Source organism: Adiantum capillus-veneris, chromosome 17, assembly GCF_014529385.1.
Source record: "Adiantum capillus-veneris isolate H3 chromosome 17, ASM1452938v2, whole genome shotgun sequence".
Classification (NCBI taxonomy): domain Eukaryota; kingdom Viridiplantae; phylum Streptophyta; class Polypodiopsida; order Polypodiales; family Pteridaceae; genus Adiantum; species Adiantum capillus-veneris.
Window position 1 is genome coordinate 54,759,988 of NC_140947.1, and position 22,675 is coordinate 54,782,662.

Here is a 22,675-nt window from a genome sequence, read left to right on the forward strand (position 1 = left end):
TTTGAACAACATATGCAGAGTTTGATGTATAATCTCTCTCTCTCTCTCTCTCTCTTGCTCTCTCTCTCTCTCTCTCTCTCTCTCTCTCTCTCTCACACACACACACACACACACACACACACACACACACACACACACACACACACACACACACACACACATTTCCATGGCACCACATTGAGAAGCATATTAATGTACATAGTTAGCATTTCAGAGAGTATTTGTAAGCACAAATTTTGAAACAATCAATGGGCATTCTGGAGATAAGGGATCAAAATGTCCTCTGGATAAAAGTCATTCTCATGACGTTCAAATGAGGGTGGGGAGAGACTAGTAACCAGTGGATTTAGCAAGCCCTTATGGGGTGTGTCATCTATCCAAAAATTGTTGATATCATTGTATGGGACATGGATTTGAAACAAAAGTTTTATAGTATAGGAATACATCTGGTTTGGTAGGGTGATAGTGGAAGTCAATGAAAACACACTCCTTTTGAAAATACAAAAAATCAAATTGCAAATGTTCGATTCCCACACGTTGCAAACCATATTTACAAGGGGATTGAGGTTTCTCTACTGTTAAGCCTTGGGAGGGACTGCCTAGGAATGAACCTCCCATTCAATAGCCCCTTGGGTCTCATTCCCTATCCACACTTGCAGCCGGCCCCTTGCGCCTGGTCCTTGACCACCGGGCATTGCCCTTGGTGTGACATTACTCCCCTCTTGGAGAAGCAGTTTTGTCCTAAAAAACAAGAGTGATGATGCACTAATGCTTTCCACAAGGGCATCCTGCAAGGATGCAACTGTTTGCTTGACTAGAACACGGTTCAATAGGAGGTTCAATGAAACCAAGAGTAACATCTTGATTTTCCATATTGTTGTCCTATTGTAACCGTCTTGGTGTAGCCGTCGCATAGATAATATAGCATGTAAACTCCATGGAGAACTCTCTTGAGTAGCTAAATGAGTAATCACAACTAAGAGGTACCCAAAGAGTACCTCTTTTCACTTTCCTTGAAAGTAACTTGCTGGTGTAACTCATCGCCCAAGTTTAATCCTTTACTTGTTCTCAAATTTCATCAGTAAACAACCCCACCATAGTTAGTGCCTTACGGTTGAGAATCTGACTTATACATGAAAAGACTAAGCCTAGTCGCTAACATGCTTTAACTTATGGTAAGCAAACTCCAAGTAGAGCAATACATGCTTATTAATTGGATTGCTTCGTGCTAGTATATGCACTTTGCATATCTTTTAGCACAAGATTACACTTTGTAATCTGCCTATCCCCTTGAATAACTAACAGTACTGAGGCGTGTTTCCCCCACGGTTTACAGACAGTCATCCCAGATGATTAGTAAACGGGGATCACAATATCATACAATATTGTTGAGGAATCAACAACGTCCTGAATAACCACCATGGTTAACTTGAAAAATCCACAAGCACCCAAATCGAGCCATGACCTCTATTAATGATTGGTAAACCCAAAAGTAATCTCATAGAGATACTGCACATAGAGTGCAAAATGCTTCATAAGCAACAACTTGATGAATATGCATGCCGTTCCAAATCAGCCTTTGCTAAACACTAGGGCCCATAACACCTAGTGTGCATGCATTTAGCAAAAAACAAATCCGAACATGTATATCCATAATCGTCCTTGCCAATACGTATGGCGAATATGGTGCTCCTAGCACACATTAAAAAGGAATGTAAATAGTTCTGAAAAGAAACTAAATACTTTCAGCTACAATCATTTGACTGTCATGCTGAAACATTTTGAACCATAATAGAAGGTGAAATAGTAATCACTTCTAGGTACAAACAATGAAAACTTTCATTAACAACTCATAGCCTTGATATATGCATAAACAACCATATGTAATGTTGTTTAGCTACACTTGTACCTTAACAAGTCATTCTAAGTATCCGAAAATTTTTGGCCACCGAAACTACTCCTGATACATCGTGCTAAAAATGGTCTAAAAAATAGATTTGACTAGCATCTAGGGACTTTGTTGTGACACAATAGTGGGTGCCAGTGTCAGTCCTAGAGACTCATATTCTCCACATGTGGAATATGTCTCATGTAAGGGTGTGTGAAAAAAGAACATCCTTCAAGTACAAGATGTACTTGTGCATGGAGGTTAGTGCAAACACTCTACAACAGGAGTGAGAAGGACCCTCATTAGCCTTGCTCCACACTGGCTAAACCAAACTCCTTGAGTTCCTAGACCATGTTGTATCCCATGTGACACCATGTGCCAAATGAAACCCTACAAGTTGGTCCATAACTATATAATGCACAAACTTATTTTGGACACTACAACCCAAATTGCGTGGCTCTGACATGACCTTGTCATCTTTCTGAAGAGCAAAAATGGATAAAAGCATTCAAGCTTATTCATCCAACTTGAAAAAGTCAAGCAAATAATATGCAAAGATGGATATGCATACCTGGAGGGTGAACATAGTGTTCACTTACCTGTAGTCAAAGGCACCTACCTAAAATTTCCCGCTTGCAAAGGCCTAAGAACACTAATTGAAAATTAGTGAAATGCAAGTAATATTGCACATGTAACCCGTGGCATTAAATTCCTTTGGAAGTTGAATTTTTTCCACCACCCCTTGGCAGTCTGTGAACTTCTAAATGCAAGTGTGAAGGTGCAAAGAATTGTCCATCAATCCTTACTAAGTGATGTAGTAATCATGAGGTGGGTCTTACCCCCGGGGCAGTCACTTATCAAAAGACCCCTATATCACGTGCGTTCAAGAGGTAATTAATAATACCCCAATATACATACTATACTTACACTGTGAGCCTATTAAAAAAACCCCCACCCCCCTCTGTATGTATACATTTTTATAGATTTTGGTCTTTTAATAATCCTCTCTGGTTAACTCATGTGATATCATACACATTCTAAAAAGTGACCGCCCCGAGGTCTTACCCCAAAACTGTACTCATATAGGCACTCTTAGTGCTAATAGGAGCTCCACTGAAGTTGGAGTCATATAGACAATTGGATCTTTTTGAGACCCAAAAATCCATAATCTTGGGTTTTTGTGAGCAGCTGTGTTGTCAAAATGCTGGCTTCATCCATACACCTTGGTAGAGATAAGCCCTTACGAGTTTAAGACGTTCAAAAACTGAACTTGACTTTTACACTTAAAGTGTGTAGTGCTGAAATAAGTCCCCAAAAATCACTAATGGCAAGACTCTTTCTTGACCATTAGAATGGATGGTTACTCAACTAGATAGAATTGTTAGGTTGTAATAGATGGCTCTTAGCCCTTCCTGCTACCGTATTGACATAAAAAGATTTTAGAAAAAATCATGCCTAGTTTCACCTTTCCTGCACAGAAATTGGGAAGAGAGAAGTACCATAAGTCACATCGTGACCCCCGTACCTTGTATGTGATTGTGTCTTTATCAAGATATCTTTAAATATGACCCTTGCCAGTAAAGAACATAAAAAATGTTGTAAGAGATCATTTACTTACCTTGTCCTAGACGGAGTATTTAGTGTTATAGCGGAAGTGTATACAATGATGGAGTGTCATTCGTCCAACGGACTAGTACGCCGTGAATACATAGAAAAAAATAGAATAGTAAGCCCTTGGATTCAATGACAATCTCAACCATGTGAGACCTTGGTATACGTGCTGTGCATGATACACTGGCATGGATACATCACAGTGCATCGTTGCATAAATTGTGAGCTTATATCCATATAGTGCCAAATATGTGTGCCATATCATTGATCTGAAGTCAATCAATAATACCTTGGCACATAAGAGAAGCCGTGCTTCACATGAAGACCAGCAAAGCACGTTGCTTTTTGTACAGTGGCTTCTTATGGAGTCTGCCCAAGCACATTACTTTGCACCGCAGAGAGGTCTTTTCTAGAATGAAAAGTAAAACATAGACAAAACAAACATAACTTGAAATTGACTAACGTTGTTGCCCTCTTGTGGGAAGGTTTCTGGTAGTGCAGTCGAATTTGACTCATAGCCATATTTGCGAATAACTTGAGAGATGCTGGATGTCTCGCACATGCTGTCTTTGCTTGGTTAAATCCAATATTTAGTGAGAAAACATGCAGACATGTTGCAAAGACCCCCAAGTTCGTATGTTGATAGCATATTCCAAATGGCAAAACCTGCTATGCAGTATGTTGTAGAGTGAAGCCGTGCTTCCTAGAAGTCAATCAATAGGATGAGATTGAACTGATACTGAATGCTCATAGCAAACAAATACTCTTGCCAATTTGCAATGGCATAGCAAAAGAAAGTCGATTGTGTCGAGCATTCATAGATAATCGACCCTGTCGAATTGTAGGTAATGGACACTCTTGCCGAGGGACCTCGTCCACCTTCATCAAGTCTAGCAACAGGTCGTGCCGATCTCCATGAGATGCTCAAGCACTACCATGCCCTGACCTTTTCCAGGCATGGGAAGAAGCATTGATTTTAAATGAGAACATTGCTCACTCAAGCCATGCGTGACTATGAGTGGTTGTTGCTCATTGTGTTCAGAAAAACAAAAATAACATGTTGTTGCCTTGCTTGTGCCTTAAGTGTTGAAATTGCGCAAGCATGAAAAAAAAAGTTTCACGGCCACATACATACCTTTTAAAGTACTCACACAACGACTTGCCTAATAACGTTTGCCTTACATGCCGCAGGTCTTGCCATTACCGGGATGCAACAAGCCTTGCTTGAACACTGTGACATTTGTCTTTGACAAACACCCCTTCCACCAGAAGTCATAGTCTCAAAGATTTCGTTTACTAATGAAAACGTTTCTACCAAAAAAACTCAGAAGCAAGTTAGCTTTAAATAAATATGTGTATCAGCGACCTTGTTGACCAACAACTTGCTCGTGAATTGTCTATGGTCGCTCATAGGTACACCAGACCCGAGTGTACCTTTCTATTTACCTTGCTTGCCTTTAATGCTTGAAGGCTACGGCTATGGAAAGACTCACCTAGCACCAAAACAGTGCGTTCTGAATCCTCTATTAAAACTTGAAGAACATTATCTCCTTCTCTAGCTTCTTATACTCTGCATCCCATAGAACTGATAAGACACATGCAAACAAAATCTCCCATTTCTGTTGCTTGCAGCATCCATAGCACTGTTGCAATACGAATGCGGTTTGCCACTAACCAGGCTCTATTCTCCTTCATGGATTGTGAGTCACCTTGGCCTTACCATGCCATAGCAACAGCCCCCGCCCTGCAGATTTGTGCATGACATGGTTGCATGCCATACTACTATGGCCTCTTTGTTGCCTCCCGCCCGCAGAGTGATGCGTTTTCTTGCTTGCATAACACATCCACCATGGGCTGCAACTCCTAACAAGAGAGATTGCCCAAAAATAGGACACCCAAAGTAAAGTTTGATATGTGAACTTCATGCCCTTAGCCATGGCAGCTTCTGCAGACAGCGCACGCAGGGAAATCCATTCGTGTTGCCTTCTGCCGACTTTGGGTGGCCTCAGCAAGGAAGCAACACCTGCTGAATTCCACAAGGTGTCCCATTTGGTTATGGTTGCACCACCAATTGTGCAGGTCCACGAACGCTTCTCCCACATGCAAGGGGGGTTTCCTGTGCGGTCTTTTTCCCTGTTGAACCCGCCTCCTCCATGCAAGAGGTCACTCCCACATCCCTTGATCTCTGTGAATCTCACCATAGGATTCCTTGACACAAGATCCCATGCACGTGGCCGCATGCTCCTCGACTGCTCCTCTTGCTTAGCTTCCTTCACAGCCCAAGCCCGCCAAGAGAGAGTTGGAAAGTGTGTGTGAGAAAGAGGAAGACCATGCATGCCTCATGCAACCTTCCCCCCCTCCTCCATGGCTCCTTCTCTCTGAGCTCTGATACCAATGTAAAGCCCTGGGTGGGACTGCCTAGGAATGAACTTCCCAACCTCCCATTAAATAGCCCCTTGGGCCTCATTCCCTATCCACACTTGGAGTCGGCCTCTTGGGCCTGGTCCTTGACCACCGGGCATTGCCCTTAGCATGACATCTGTAGCATAGAGGGACATATCGCAACCCAGAACCTTGGAAGTAGAGACTGTATAAATTCCTTGGTTCCAGAATGCACAATAGCTCTACGACCACCTATCCTGAAGGTGTGCAGGTTGAAAAGTTTTGCGTGGGGATCACATGGCTCCTGAAACAACAACAATCCATTGATGTCCAAAATAATTAGTCTCTACAAACATTTTGTAAATCAAATAACTAGTTAGACAATAGGTTGAATTTCATATTCTTTTACATTGGTTATTACCGAAAAAATCATGTCAATGTCTAGCAAAGGTCCATATTGGGTTTGCTTGTCATGGAGGTTGTCTTGTCTAGTGTTGACATCGTCGAGCTTCTTCTTTTGTTCTTTTGTTGTTTGAGACTCTTGTCTCTCCAATGTTGAGGGCTCCATTACACCTGAACTAGCTTCTAATGTGTTATGATTTGTTTGTGTGTCAGGCATAAATGATTCTTGATTTTCAAGCTCAACATGTGGAATTGTAGTAGAGGTGTGAAGGTTAGAGTGTTCTTTCTTAGCCCCTACCTTTGCATAAACTTCTTCCTTTTGAAACCCTCCAAGTGCAGAGGGAGTTTCAACATTTATTTCTTTGTCAGTCCCTTGATTTTTGTGTGATCTTGCTCATGTGTGGGCTTCCCCTCATTTGGAAATTTCTCCTTGTCAAACTCTCCCTCTGCAGCATTTCTCTTCTCAGAAGTTCCTCCCTCCTCTTGCTCCTGTCCTTTCTCAGCTGTCCTTATAAAATATCTTTGCTGATGTCCCTCATCAGTCATCGTTAACTCTAAAATGTGGTCATCCAATAGGGTATGTTATGCATCCATGCTTAAAAGATGTGAAATTGCAAGCAGATGCTTGATTACGGTGGCATGGTATCTGTACAAATACTATACGGTGTACTTCTCCAATGCACTTTGAGAAAGACAAAGCAAAAGGAGGAAGAAACTAAGACACATTTTTATCCAAATTGTCACAATGTTATAGTAATGCTATGAAAAATGAATACCTTTAACATGAATGGCTTTAGTGAAAAAAATCTTCGCAGTATATACTCAGCATGGAGGAGGCACCTCCTTTCACACAAGTTGCCATCCATCTGTAAAGGCACTATGAACTCCTTAATTTTTGACCTGTATAGCTCTAGATTTTCGCCTAGCCTTCCATATACGTGTAACAATCTTTTTATGCATATGCAAGCAGGAGGAGTTTGTATCTCCATAGTTTATCCAAAATAAAACCAATTTATAACTCTAAATACTCATAATCTTAATTCTGGATGCATACCTTGAATTGAGTTTAGTGTCCAGACAGCTGGCTTGTCAAGCTCAATGCAAAAGAGGCTCCAGTGGTGGTTGATCTCATATGGAAAAATTATGGTTGTTACTTGCAGCGTTTTTCTTTTTAAGAAAGATAGAAATCTGGGAATCCAAGATATATAGTTTTGCATGGCTTTGTGTAGGTAGCTAGCTCTTGATCAAACTACAAGACAATTACTAGTTGTTAGTCTCTAGACTCAAGGCTGAATAAAAATATATTGAAGCTGGTGAAAGCATCTTACTTCAGGAAGATGTATACAATTGAATATGTAATTTGAGCATCTAGATCTCGTAATATATTGACATCTATAGAATCTAATAAAAGTCTTCTTATACCATCTTCTAGCTGTATATCTACTATCAATCCTTCCTCCATAGATGATAAAATTTTGTTGTTGCTGACATCAATTTTGTGTGTAACAATGTGGTAGCTGTTAATCTCTTCTTCTATAGCATTTGCTGCCTTTTCCTTCTCTTTCACTTTATTCATCTCCTCTACACACCAATTTTCTTGCTCAGCCCTGGCCCTGATATTCACATCGTGGGTGCCTTCTACAATCTTCACCACCTCTGGCTTTGATGGAGAAATAAGCATAATTTCATTCATTTTATTATCTATAAATTCCTTGGGCTGGAGCAGCTTATCATATCTCCACCATACTCTTCTCAAAGTTTCACTTTCCTTGTCCATAATCATTACCCTATGTGCATGTGCTGCAACTATTGTAATGTCATTGAAATATTCTAGCAAAAAATCTTCTACTGCCTCTTGTAGTGCCAACACTATAACAGGTTTCCACCTCATGGTCCCAAAACATGCTTCCTCACATATTGACCTAACTAGTCTTTGGAATAGAAGCTTTGGTAATAGAAGCTCAATAAATTTATGAGTCTTCCTTATTTCCTTGAACATCTTGATGTTTCTTTGTAGACTTTTCATCCTTGGATCTTTCAGGATTATCATGGGCTTTCCTGGTCTCTTCTTTTTACTAGCAGATCTTTCTCCTACTTTAGCAGCAAAACCTGGTCCTTTGTGTGCCTTTCTTGCAGTCGCCTTTGTTCTTGCCATTTACCTATAAGCCAATCTCTCTCTCTCTCTCTCTCTCTCTCTCTCTCTCTCTCTCTCTCTCTCTCTCTCTCTCTCTCTCTCTCTCTCTCTCTCTCTCTCCCCCCCCCCCCCCCCCCCCCCCCCCCCCTTGAATGTGGCATTATGGCGCTGAGGCTGGGGCGAGCAACAAGAGAGGCGACCTCCAAACACCTCTCAAGGCTCCCGTGCTGCTCAATTGGGGCTGGGGCAACCACAAGCAAAAAACAACAACAACAAAACCACGGCCAAACAAGTGAAGGGGCACCACCTAGTTATGGTATGCGAACTAGGACGCAAGAGATATTTTGGCACAACCAAGAAGATGCGCCACAAAACACACACAAGAAACCTCACACCAAAACACACACAAAATGGACCAGAGAGAGCTAGAGAAAAGGGAAGAGAGAGAGGAATGGATCTTGCATAATACCTTATTTCTGACTTGCAAATGGAGATGGTTCGTTATGTTGCTATCGTAGAGCTTGTAAAAAACTCACTCAATGCTTAATGAATGGTAAACATTGCCAACACATACACACTGTCTTAGGGTGTGGGAGACCTCTCACCACAATACCCTCTTACAATGGACACAAAATTGGCAATGAAACAACACTAAAACACTTTCTAAAACAAGATTAAACCATAGAACTCAAAATGCACAAGTCACCTTGAATTCACTAAACCGTATCGCACAAGTGGAAGGACGAAGATTGAACGTCGAATCATGCTTTTGATGCACCAAACCTGAATTTATTGATGATGGAGGAACATATACAATTGTGGTTTTGAGATTTTGAACTCATGCTCTCTATCTCACTTGCAATGTGTAGCTTGAAAGCTTCTCTCACACCACGAGTGAAGCTCACAAAGTGGTTGCTACACCTAAGTCTCTCCTCATGCATAGAGTGTTGGGGTGCTATGTGAGATATTGGAGGTTGTTTTAGAAGAAGGAGAGGGGACTATTTATAGGTTGGAGACCCCTCATTAAGATTATTGAAAATATTAATTTATAAGCTAACAAATCAGGATTATGATTTTTTCTGAATATCAAAACATTGCGGGCCTTCTTTGTCTGCTTGAGTCATGGATGTGGGCTCAAAAGAGAGAATTATTGGTGGTAGATAAGGTGAAAGTAGAGTTTTAAGGAAGGAGGGAGAGAGAGACAGAGTTACTATGCACATATCTTGAGGTGAGGTGCCTTTTATGGTTAGGTGAATGGCTATTTTGTGTTAGTATGTTAGTGGGGTTAGTGTTAGTAATCACTAGAAGGTTAATGATATATTTACAATGAGTAGAATGGGGTGGATGGTTGAAGTAAGATGGTTGCATGAAGTGAGAAAATCCTTGTGATGGTGAAGCTTGAAGAAGTACTTACTTGTGTTGGTTCCCAAAATGACTATCGATCATCTTCTTCGTCTTCTCTTCTTTACGCCACCGCCACCAAGGTTGATTATCACGATGAGAATGGCAATTTGATTGATGAGATATCTTAATTTGGAGAGGTTAAGCATGGTTTACATGTTGAATTTTATGTATATAGAGAAGGGGTAAGATGGAATTGTACTTTGGAAGTAATAGAGAGAAGCATAGAGATGGTGTATGTACATGTAGAGATCATATGAGAGCTATGGGAGTAAGAGGGGAGGTTAATGGTGAAGAAACCATGAAAGGTGCAGGTTTGAAGAAGGTGAGAGAAACCATGAAAGGTGCAGGTTTGAGTGAGGGATTGAGAGGAATGAGCGTGTGTGTGTGTGTGTGTGTGTGTGTGTGTGTGTGTGTGTGTGTGTGTGTGTGTGTGTGTGTGGAAGTGTGGAAAGAGGTGAGAGAAGACTATGGGCTACTTCTGAGAAAAGTGGGCAGACTGGGGTCCACTCAAAAATTCCTAGCTTACCGGTGGTTGCTCAAAAAATCACCAAAATGTTTGAGGTGATTACTCAGCTCTTGGTACACATTTTCTCTTTTGAGCACCGCTTTATATTCGGAGTGGAGATGTATGTACAAAATCCCACAAAAATACATGTTTTTCTCCACAAAAAAGTCTTCAATGGCCCCCCATTTTTTGAATTTGCATATGGCTCCAAAGGTGAGCCCCTCCTTGCATGAGAGCATGACTTAATTGATTCTTAGGGGTTTGAAAATATGCATGGTTGTGGATTATGCATAAATATAATACATGGATATGATGGAAAAAAACAGGTTAGTGTATAAACAATTCGTGGAATGTGGAATTGTGTCACCTATACATAAATATAAAATGGAAAAAAGAGATATATGAAAATATAAGGAATCAAATGAGGGGACCCTCATTTGTTTTTATTGAAGTATATTTATTTACAAGAGATAAGAAAAAATACGTCTGTTAAAGGCAATGATGACTGATGGTGAAAGGTGTGTGAAGATATTTTTATATGGAATAAAGAGTATGCAAAATGGTAAGAAAATTGTGGTAATGGTGAAGCAATGTACATAGCATACATAGGAAAATAACGCACACCTGGGTAGAAATATTTAAATAAATACCAAAATAATTATGAAAATTTTCTATATTTAGGCCCTATGTACAATGAAATATATACACACAAATGGGCCATAATATATTTTATTTTTTTTATTGTTTTGGCTCAACTAGCCCAATGACTAGCTAGCTGAGGGTTTTAAGAAGATATGGAAAAAGCCCCCTAACTCATGCACGCCTATGTACAATGAAAGGTAAGAATAACCACAGTGTTTAGGTGATTTTGGTAGGGTGAGGTAACTCACTATGGCAATTACGTAGAGCCGAAAAACGGCTATCATTAGCCCTCCCCCAGGATGATGGTATATTCATGTACCATCATAAAGCATCTTTTGCAAAGAGAGTGGTTTGGAGTCCTCTATGATATCTGGTCCCTTGATAGGATTTTCATTGTGTGGCTTCTTGTCACACTCATGATTCATGCAACAAAACTTACATGAGATAGTCGCTCTTTGACAGTTCTTCAGTAGATCCTTTGGTAGAAGGAGACTTAAATAGGGCTTCAGGCGATACCCGTTTACCTTCCTGGAGTGCTCTTTACCATTCAAGTCCATAAGCTGATGTAACTTGAATTGAAAGCCTTCTTGACTATGTATGGCCCTTGCCATCTAGTTTCAAACTTGGCATCGAAACGATTGTCAAGGCGATTGTCATACCTTAGCACAAGCTCTCCTTCCTTGATGCCTTTGTCGTTGAGTTTCTTGTAATGGCATAGATTTCCTTTGCTAATCCCCTATTACAACACATGCACATGCATAAGACAATGAGCTTCCACTCAAGAGCTCCTTCTAGAGAGGTTGAGCTTGGCTTCTCAAGCTATAGCATAGTGCTCTTGCTTATGGCTTCCCCCCTTTTATGCTAGCTACACCCTCCTTTTATAGCAATTTTGAAGGCTAGGGTTACTCCTCTAACCATGGTTGGGTTAGATTTTCAGCAATTTATCTAATTTCTTTTGCTTGGAATTATCAAGAAGTTGGGGGGGAAAGAGAGAGGAGAGAAATGGAGGTGATAGGACTTTTCATAGTGGGTTAGTGTTAGTAGAGTTAGTATTAATTTACAAATGGAATTGAATATTTACAATGGGAGTATCCATGTAGGATACAAATAAGGAAGAAAAAAAACTCTTAAGAGGTAAGAAAAGGTGGCTTTCTTACAAGGTTGATGCTCCAAGTGTCTTGAGTAGGGCCGATTTTGACGCTTGTTGACGGTCCACTAGCTTTGACGGTACATTTTTTCTCCACTCTTGACCTTCCTTGAGAGACAAGGTAATTGAAGCTGAGTAATCAACCACCATGATGCTGTCTTTTAAGAGAAGAGGCTGAATTTTGTGGTTTTTTGATAGATATGGGTAATTTGGAGGAGGAAAAATGAGACTAGGTGGTCAATTTTGGAATGGAATTGTGTGTGGGAGGTATGAGTTCACCATGGTTTCTCTTATTCTTCAAGGTTGAGAAGGAGGTGAGTAGTGTGCAGAGAGGAGTGGTGAGAGAGATGGGGATGATGAGTGGAGAAGTGTGTGTGAAAGAGGAAAATGATAAAGTGGAAGAGAGAGTGTGGTTGCATAGCATGGGAAAACTGGGGTCCACTAAAAATATCATAGCTCACAGCTGGTAGCTCCAAAAATCATGAAAAAATTTGGGGTGATTATTCAGAGCGTGGGCTACATTTTCTCTTTTGACCACCGCTCCAAATTCGGAGTGGAGATAGGTGCCAAAATTCTCACCAAAAAGCCTGTTGTTTTGGCCTGCAAAAGTCTTTTAGTGGTCCCCTCCTTTGTTGAATTTGTACAATGCATCCAAGAGTGAGCCCCTCCTTTGTCATATTATAATACAAAGCATTCAAGTTGCCCTTGACCCATGCATGGAGGAGGATTATTGGTGAAATAAGAAATATATACATGGTGGGACTAGTGTATGGACTATTCATGGACTTTAGCTCAATGAGCACATGGTGTTAGAATAATGAGTAAAAATAATAATAAAAATATGGAGGAGTTATGGATATGGAAAGATATTGGAATCATATGATATGGTCCCTCCTTGAATTATTTTGGGTGAAAGAGGAAAATGTATACAAGTAAATAATATAATAAAAGTAACCAATGAGTAGAAATCAATTTTTTGTTTTCACGAGGGTGAGGGTGAAAATGTGGGAGTGATTTGTATAAAGGAAAAATATGAGGTTAGAGTATGTACATATTGGCAAAAATATATATATATATATATATATATATTTTTTATATAATTATGGTGTAAGAGGATGAAAGAAGGTGTACATAGGTTTAATAAAACACACACCTACGTAGAAATATTTAAATAAAATACCAAAATAATTATTAAAAATCCCTATATTTAGGCCATATATACAATGAAATATTTACACACAAAGAGGCCATAATATACTTTTATTTTTTTATTTTTTTTATTTTTTTTGGCTCACCTAGCCCAGTGACTAGCTAGCTGAGGGTTTTTAAGAAGATATGGGAAAAGTCCCGTGACTCACGCATGCCTATGTACAGTGAAATGGTAGGGATAGCCACAGTGTTTGGGTGATTTTGGTAGGGTGAGGTAACTCACTGTGGCAATTACAAAGAGCCGAAAAAACGGCTATCATTAGCCCTCCCCCTGGATGATGGTATATTCATGTACCATCATAGAGCATCTTTTCCAAAGAGAGTGCTTCAGAGTCCTTGACGAGATCTTCATTGTTTGGCCCCTCAGAATTTTGGCTGGAGTTACACTCATGCTTCATGTAACAATACTTACATAAGACAGCGGCCTTTGGACAGATCTTTGGTAGATCCTTTGGTAGAAGGCGACTCAAATAGGGCTTCAAGCGATACCCGTTTACTTTCCTGGAGTGCTCTTTACCATTCAAGTCCATAAGCTGATAGTAACTTGAATTGAAATCCTTCTTGACTATGTATGGCCCTTGCCATCTTGTTTCAAACTTGGCATCAAAACGATTGTCAAGTCGATTGTCATACCTTAGCACAAGCTCTCCTTCCTTGATGCCTTTGTCCTTCAGTTTCTTGTCGTGCGTTTCTTTCGCTTGTGTGGCTTTCCTCTTGTAGCACTCATATGCTGCTTCTCTTTTCCACTCAAGCTCCACTAACGTAAGAAGTCGATCCATCCATACCTCTTGATCATCTTGTGCTCCTTTGCCATGAAGTCGCATTGTTGGAATGTTGAGCTCGATAGGCTGCAAAGCCTCTTGACCATAGACCAAGTGAAATGGTGTGAACTCCGTGGCTTCCCTATATGTGGTTCGATATGCCCACAAGGCACCATCCAAGAAGTCATCCCATAATTTTGTCTTGTTTTGCACCATCTTTCTAATGATTCCTGCAATGACACCATTAGCCTTCTCCACCAAACCGTTTGACTGTGGGTAGTATGGTGTGCTATGACGATGTAGAATGTGAAGCTCTTCACAAACTTCTGTGAGCAATCCTTTTCTAAACCCTAGACCATTATCAGAAACAATCTCCAAAGGTGTGCCAAATCTACAACAAATGTGAGTGTAGACGAATTTGCTCACTGTCTTCTCATTTACCTTTGCCACACTTTGTGCTTCCACCCACCCAGTCATATAGTCTACAGCCACTAGAATGTAGAGTTTACCATTTTTTGTCCTAGGCAGAGGACCCATAGCATCAATGCCCCACTTTTCAAAGGGTCCATTTTCAAGCACTATTTGCCTCGGGCCATGCACCAACCTTCTATTTCCATTTATCTGACAAGTGTGACAGCTTTTACACCAATGTTGAGCATCCACATGCAAACTTGGCCAAACATACCCCGAAAGCAAAATCTTCTTCACAGTTAATTCTTGGGCAAAATGACCACCACATGCCTCTTCATGCAAACCTTTTAGAATGGCTGGAATTTCCTTGATAGTTGGTACTCGTCTGCACACTTGATCCTTCCCTCTTTGATAGAGGGAGCCTTCTAGGAAGAGATATACGCTTGCCTTCTTCATGAGTCTCCTCTTCTGAGCTTTTGTGAAGTCTGGTGGAAACTCACCCTCCAAAATGTAGCCAATGATGGGAGCCAATGACTCCAATCCCTGGTACCTCGGTTGCTTCACAGCAGCCGCCACCATGATGACCTGCACTTCTTTCTTTACACATGCAACGGCTTGTTGTGCAAGTAAATCAACATCTTCATTCTGTTTCCTAGGAATATGATATAGTTGCACTTCTTCAAATTGATTAAACAATCTACGAATGGCATGAACTTTTGTCCGTAAGCTCTCATTCTTGCATGCCCAAATGCCTAAAATCTGTTTAACAATGAGAAGTGCATCTCCCTTTACCATGAGGCGTTGTATCCCTTGGCCAATGCACATCTTCAAACCATGAAGTAGAGTGTCATATTCTGCTTCATTGTTGCTAGCTGAACTTGGTAGATTGAACTTCTCTTTCATGACCACCTCTCCACTTGGGTTGAGCAACACTAGCCCTCCCCCTGCTTTTCCTGTGGCTCGACAAAAAGCTCCATCAAAGAACAAAGTAAAAGCATTAGGAATACTTTTTGGTGGTGGCAATGGTAGGGTCTTTACTTCAGGCACCTTAATCTCCTTTTCGTGCACCCTATAAGTGAGAATCCCTGCCAATTGTGCACGCACACTATCTTCTACCTTGAAAGAGTATTGAAACTCTTGCAACTCCATAATCCACTTTGAGATCCTAGTACTAAGATTCATTTGAGATGACACCCAAGGGAACAAATTTTCTGCAGTGAGAATTACAAAAGGTTTTGGTAGCACGTAGGATCTAAACTTTCTCACCGCAAACATGAGAGAAAGCATCATGAGTTCTGCTTCTGTGTAGTCTCTCTCCAAAGCATTCATGACCCTACTAGCAAAGTAGATGGGTCGCATCCTTGTACTGTGGGGATCTTGTTGTAGCAACACAGCACCAATTGTCTCTTTCCCAACACTAGAGCTAACAAAGAATGTGTACTCCCAACAAGGAGGCATGAGTGTTGGTAGCTCTGAGAAAATGACCTTAATGTTACAAAAGTACTCTTCAAGCACATCAGACCATGCAAATTCTACTTGTTGTGTCAACTTTTGCAAAGGGTGAAGTAACTCCGAGGCTAAGTGAATGAAGCGTGACATATACTTCACCTTTTGAATGAATGAGATGACCTCCTTAAGACTCTTGGGTGATGGTAGCTCAATAAGAGCCTTTGCCTTCGAAGGATCCACTTCAATGCCTTTGTAAGAAACTTTATGACCAAGCAAGATTACTTCATCCTCACCTATATGGCACTTGTCGGGGTTGAGTTGACCTCCCATGTCGTAGAGCTTCTTTAAACCTTCTTCTACCCTTTGTAGATGCAATGATTTTGAGCTATAAATACAGAAATCATCAATGAACACCCTAATTGACTTTCCAAAGAATGCTTGAAACACCATATTCATGAAACGTTGGAATGTTGCAGGAGCATTTGTCAGACCAAATGGCATGACTCTAAAAGCATAACAACCCCAAGGAGTGATAAAGGTTGTCTTCAATTGATCCTCCAGTGCAATCCCTATTTGAAAGTAACCTGAGTAACCATCACACACAATGTACTTCTCATGACCAGCTACCTCATTTAGTATCTCATCCTGGAATGGGAGGGGAAAGTGATCTCTCTTTGTTGCCTCATTGAGGGGACGGTAATCCACACACACCCTCCACTTGCCGTTCTTCTTAGGAGTGACAACAACAGGAGAGACCCACTCTGAATTCTCCACTGGATAAATGAACCCTGCTGCTAGAAGCTTTCTTACCTCCTTGAGTAAAGCCTGCTCCTTGATGACTCCTAGCCTTCGTAGCTTCTGAGCCTTAGGTGTGGCCTCCGGCTTCAACTCAATTTTGTGTTGAACAGCATCTACTCCACGCACATCGGTGTAGTCTTTAGCAAAAAGCCTAGGAAACTTCCTTAGCACACATTTGAACTCCTCTCTTTCATCCTTTGTAAGTGTTGTTGATAGCATACCTTCCAGTATCCCTTCATCTTGATCACCTTCGTTCTCTTGAGGACCTACCTCCTCCAAGCCTTGACAAGAGGCCTCTTGGTTGCTTGGCTTAAACCTTACCCCCATGACTTCGATGGAAGACTCCTCTTCAGTAATGCTGCCGCTACTTTCTTCTTCTGAAGTGCTATCGGTCCAACCTTCTTCCGTCTCACTTTGAGATGATTCTTCATGGAGCTCCTCTTGGCGTTGCTCCTTCATGTCAAAGACAACCTTCTTGTGATTGTCATTCCTGCAAATTAGCTTTCCACTCTCCCAATCCTGCAAAGCTCGCATTTTCATTAGCCATGGTCTTCCTAGGATAAATGGGTAACCATTTCCCTTGGTAGACATGACATAGAAATCCACTGCCTTCTTAATGCCAAAGGCCTCCACAAAAACATTTTTACAAATGCCTACGCACCTAGCCTTGCTATTGTTTGCCATCTTGACCCTAATTTCAGGTGTCTCATGGATGTGCATGCCTAGTTTTTGCATGAGTCCCTCTGTCATGATGCAAATTTGTGCACCCCCATCCACTAGACCTTTCCTAACCAATCTCCCTTTGATGTAACAGTCTAGCACCGGTGTAATGTCCTCATTCATTTCAGCTTGTGCAATTTTTACAACAGGCACACTCTCTTTTACCTTTCTCCTAGTGCTAACTGCCCTTGTTAAATCCCTCCTAACTTGTGGACATAATGCAAGAAATTGAGGCCATGAAATATCAGGACCCTTACCTCTCATGTCTTCCAACAAGTTGTACGGAGCCATACCATGTCCAAGAGGGAAGTCTTGGAGGTTGATACGACGTCGAGTCCTCTTGGTTTCCTTGGTTTCCTTTGCCTTCTTGCCTTGTCCATGGTCACTCTGTGATGTGACTCCTTCTTTCTCTTTACCTTTTCCTCGGCCACGCTTAATTCCATTGGCTTCCATGTCAACCTCATTTGAATTTGTCACCTCTACCACATGCACATTTGGATCTGGCAAAGGTGGAACTCCTTCTACCCCTTGTGGAGGTGGTCTTGGTCCATTTGGCCTTTGTAGAAGCCTTGGTTGTTGACCAGTTCCTTCACCTGCATTCATCACTGGGTAATTCAAGTTAGGCCTCCCTGGCTCCCCACGGGGCCAAGGACAATTATACATCCCATGTCCAGACTCTCCGCAATTCCAACATTGCAAGACTCTCCTAGGTCGTGGATCTCGCTCTTCAGACTTCTTTGCTTGTCCCTTTGGACCTACAGCTTGTGCAAGGTGAATTGACAGGCTGCTTAAAGATTCGTTTAACTTCTCAATTACTTCCGCCGTTACCTCAGGAAGCTCCCTCAATGTTGATGCTTGTGACTTACCTTTGGTTCTAAGACCTTCTATTGGAATCTCTCCCCTTAAGCACTTGAGTTTCCTATACTTCTCAGCAGCCCTAGTTTCAGCCGCATCAAAAGTAGCAGGTGCACCCGCCTCAATTTTTACCTTAAGGTCAGGAAAGAGTCCGGCTATCAACCTCTCCTTCTTTAAAAATTCTGCACCATCACCAGGGTTAGCAACATTTCGTATCCATAGAGACCAAAGACGTAGAAACTCTTGCTTGTACAAGTAGTAGTCATCTAAGTCTTTTTGCTTATGAGAAACAATGTCTTGCCATAGTTTTTGAGTGTTTTGGGGATCAAAGAAGTATCTCTTAAAACGATTCAAAACTTCTGTGTAATTCCCCTTAACTTCCTCAGGCAAAGAGTCAAACCAAGTACTAGCATCTTTCCTAAGGACCACCTCAAACATTTCTACACGTTCTTGATCGGTTACTATCCTCTTGATACGGCAAGACATCTTGAAATTTGCTAAAAATAATTCTGCATCCTCTCCAGGCTCTCCAAAGAAAAGAGGATATCCAGACATTTGGCGTTGGCTCTCCATTATTATGAAAGATTACAACACGAGTTACAATAAGGGATACAATAGAGATCTAGAACCACTCGCCTGCAAATGAAGAAGTGAGAAAATACCACTCTAGGTTTTCTTCTTCAGCTATCCAAGCTTCAATAAGGTCTCGATTTGTTTGATCAAAACAAAAGGGTAGACTATTGATGAGCTCTAAGAAGGGTTGAAATTCTTCAAAGCTAAGGCGATAAACAGAAATCTCTAGAACTTCATTTTCTGGATCCAAAAGAGCAACCACGTCCCAAGTGATAAATTGCACTTGCTCTACAATTCCCAATGCACAAGCGATTTGTATAAAAACTAGATCTTCATGCTCGTCGAAGGCCGTGAGAAAGTAGCAATTGACTAGGAGCTCCTTTCCTTCGAGTTCCACACAGTCGGAGTGAGGCAACCTTCTCACAATTTCATAAAGAACATCCTCATCAAGTCCGATCAAGTTTGCAAGATTTAAAGACTCCACTTGTGCTACAAAATTCCTGGACAAAAACTCCTTAGGATTATGGTTAAATCATTCAAAAGCATAAAGAGATTTACAATGTCTCTATGAACAAAGTGTCATAGAAAGTAGAGAAGGATGAGAATTTATACAAATTTGCAATCTTCTCTATGCTCTCTTTATTAAGACAAGCTCTGAATATCTCCCTATCTCCTTTGTTGAAAGCGAAAGGAAGACTATTAATAAGACGCAAATGAGGGAAAAATTCACCAAATGTGAGTCTATGAAGCATGAACTCTGGCCGCAAGTTTCCTGAAGAGTCTTCCTCAATGGTGAAATGCACTCGCCAAACGCCAAATTTCACTCTATTTACCAATCTTAGGGCACACACTAGTTGGATGAATGCGCGGTCTTCCTTAGTGCCCAACAACAAGAGGAAAATGGAATCCACGCGTAGGACCTTCCGTCTTAACTTCACCACCCTCTTGTTATGAGGGAGACGCCTTACTACTTGCTCCTGCAACTCAATTGGTAATAGAGCTAGATCTCTAAGGATTGAACTTTCACTGCACACACATTCCCAGTTAGAATAAATGATCGTTTTTTTGTTTCTTGTAACAACTTGGACAAAGAAAAAACAAACATACACACTACTTTGCCGGGCTGCATTTCATTTTAAAATAAAATGAACACATGTACATCAAAGGAAGTGTGGTAGTTGATGAGAGGTAGAATGACAGGGTTTGGTGATGCAAGAATTTCTCCTGCTCTTTGGGCACCAAACATGAACACCATTCGTTGTTGAAAATGGATCTTTCTACTAATTGCAACGTTTATTCTAATGTGTGGAGTAAAATGAAAGGGAAAAACCTCTATTCCTGGGCCATTATCCATGGCCTATGCATGTCCTAATGCTTAAAACAAAACAAAAATATAGACGTCCAAACTAAGGTCGTACCTAATGAGAGGCAAAATAAAAGGATTTACTGAAGCGTTTATCTCGGCCAACCTAAGAGGACCTAAAATTCTACGAATGACACGTTGAAATTGCAACTTAGTACTAACAATTATGTGTACCTTTTGCCTTGCAATGGGAATGAAGGGATCATACAAAGCTTCGTGATTCATGCAAACTACTTGACTATGCTAAAGGTTGATTCTACACAAAAATACACAAGCCGTCCTCAGTGGGGCCACCAATTTGAGGCGGTCCGGGGCGGGCAACAAGAAGAGTGGCCTCTAGACATCCTTCAAGGCTCCCGTGCTGCTCAATGGGGCTGGGGCACAACACAACACAAACCAAAACAACAAACCCACCGCCAAATCCCAACTACACAAGGGGCACCACCTAGTTTAAGAGCGAACTAGAACGCAAAAGAGGAGAATCGTTAGAGCAACCCACAAACAAGCAAGGAATTACACTAACCCTAACACCAATGGAATACTCTCACACACTAAAACACGAGAGAGAGAGAGATAGATAGAGAGAGAGAGAGAGAGATAGTGCTCGGGCTGCTTTGAAACGTATCGGCGATGATCAAGCAAACACAACTATATATTTAAGAAAGAGAGAGAAAGGGGGAGGGGATGCTTGTTGCATTAATACCTTCTTACAAATCTGTCATGACAAATCAAAGTGAGATTAGTACTTGTTCAACATAGCTTGCGTAAATTTCACCACAACACATCACTAGAAAAGCCACCCCAATCACTATCTTAAGGCCAGGGGAGTCCTCTCCACCCTGTCGCCCTCTTACAGTATGTGGGATTTATGGCTAGATTGATGACAACACCAGAGACAAGCTATCAAGAACTTAAAAAAAAACCAAGACACTTACGCATCATTGTTGTCCATTACTTCACGTTGGAAGGGAGACAAAATATCCAAGATTAGTCCAAATCCACCCTCCTTGATTCAGCGAATGTTGGGCTTACACTAGTAGGAGAAATGATAGATTTCCTACTCTTAATTGAATGATCACTCTCTCTCTTACAATGGAATAGATTTCCTTTGCTAATCCCCTATTACAACACATGCACATGCATAAGACAATGAGCTTCCACTCAAGAGCTCCTTCTAGAGAGGTTGAGCTTGGCTTCTCAAGCTATAGCATAGTGCTCTTGCTTATGGCTTCCCCCCTTTTATGCTAGCTACACCCTCCTTTTATAGCAATTTTGAAGGCTAGGGTTACTCCTCTAACCATGGTTGGGTTAGATTTTCAGCAATTTATCTAATTTCTTTTGCTTGGAATTATCAAGAAGTTGGTGGGGAAAGAGAGAGGAGAGAAATGGAGGTGATAGGACTTTTCATAGTGGGTTAGTGTTAGTAGAGTTAGTATTAATTTACAAATGGAATTGAATATTTACAATGGGAGTATCCATGTAGGATACAAATAAGGAAGAAAAAAAACTCTTAAGAGGTAAGAAAAGGTGGCTTTCTTACAAGGTTGATGCTCCAAGTGTCTTGAGTAGGGCCGATTTTGACGCTTGTTGACGGTCCACTAGCTTTGACGGTACATTTTTTCTCCACTCTTGACCTTCCTTGAGAGACAAGGTAATTGAAGCTGAGTAATCAACCACCATGATGCTGTCTTTTAAGAGAAGAGGCTGAATTTTGTGGTTTTTTGATAGATATGGGTAATTTGGAGGAGGAAAAATGAGACTAGGTGGTCAATTTTGGAATGGAATTGTGTGTGGGAGGTATGAGTTCACCATGGTTTCTCTTATTCTTCAAGGTTGAGAAGGAGGTGAGTAGTGTGCAGAGAGGAGTGGTGAGAGAGATGGGGATGATGAGTGGAGAAGTGTGTGTGAAAGAGGAAAATGATAAAGTGGAAGAGAGAGTGTGGCTGCATAGCATGGGAAAACTGGGGTCCACTAAAAATATCATAGCTCACAGCTGGTAGCTCCAAAAATCATGAAAAACTTTGGGGTGATTATTCAGAGCGTGGGCTACATTTTCTCTTTTGACCACTGCTCCAAATTCGGAGTGGAGATAGGTGCCAAAATTCTCACCAAAAAGCCTGTTTTTAAGGCCTGCAAAAGTCTTTTAGTGGTCCTCTCCTTTGTTGAATTTGTACAATGCATTCAAGAGTGAGCCCCTCCTTTGTCATATTATAATACAAAGCATTCAAGTTGCCCTTGACCCATGCATGGAGGAGGATTATTGGTGAAATAAGAAATATATACATGGTGGGACTAGTGTATGGACTATTCATGGACTTTAGCTCAATGAGCACATGGTGTTAGAATAATGAGTAAAAATAATAATAAAAATATGGAGGAGTTATGGATATGGAAAGATATTGGAATCATATGATATGGTCC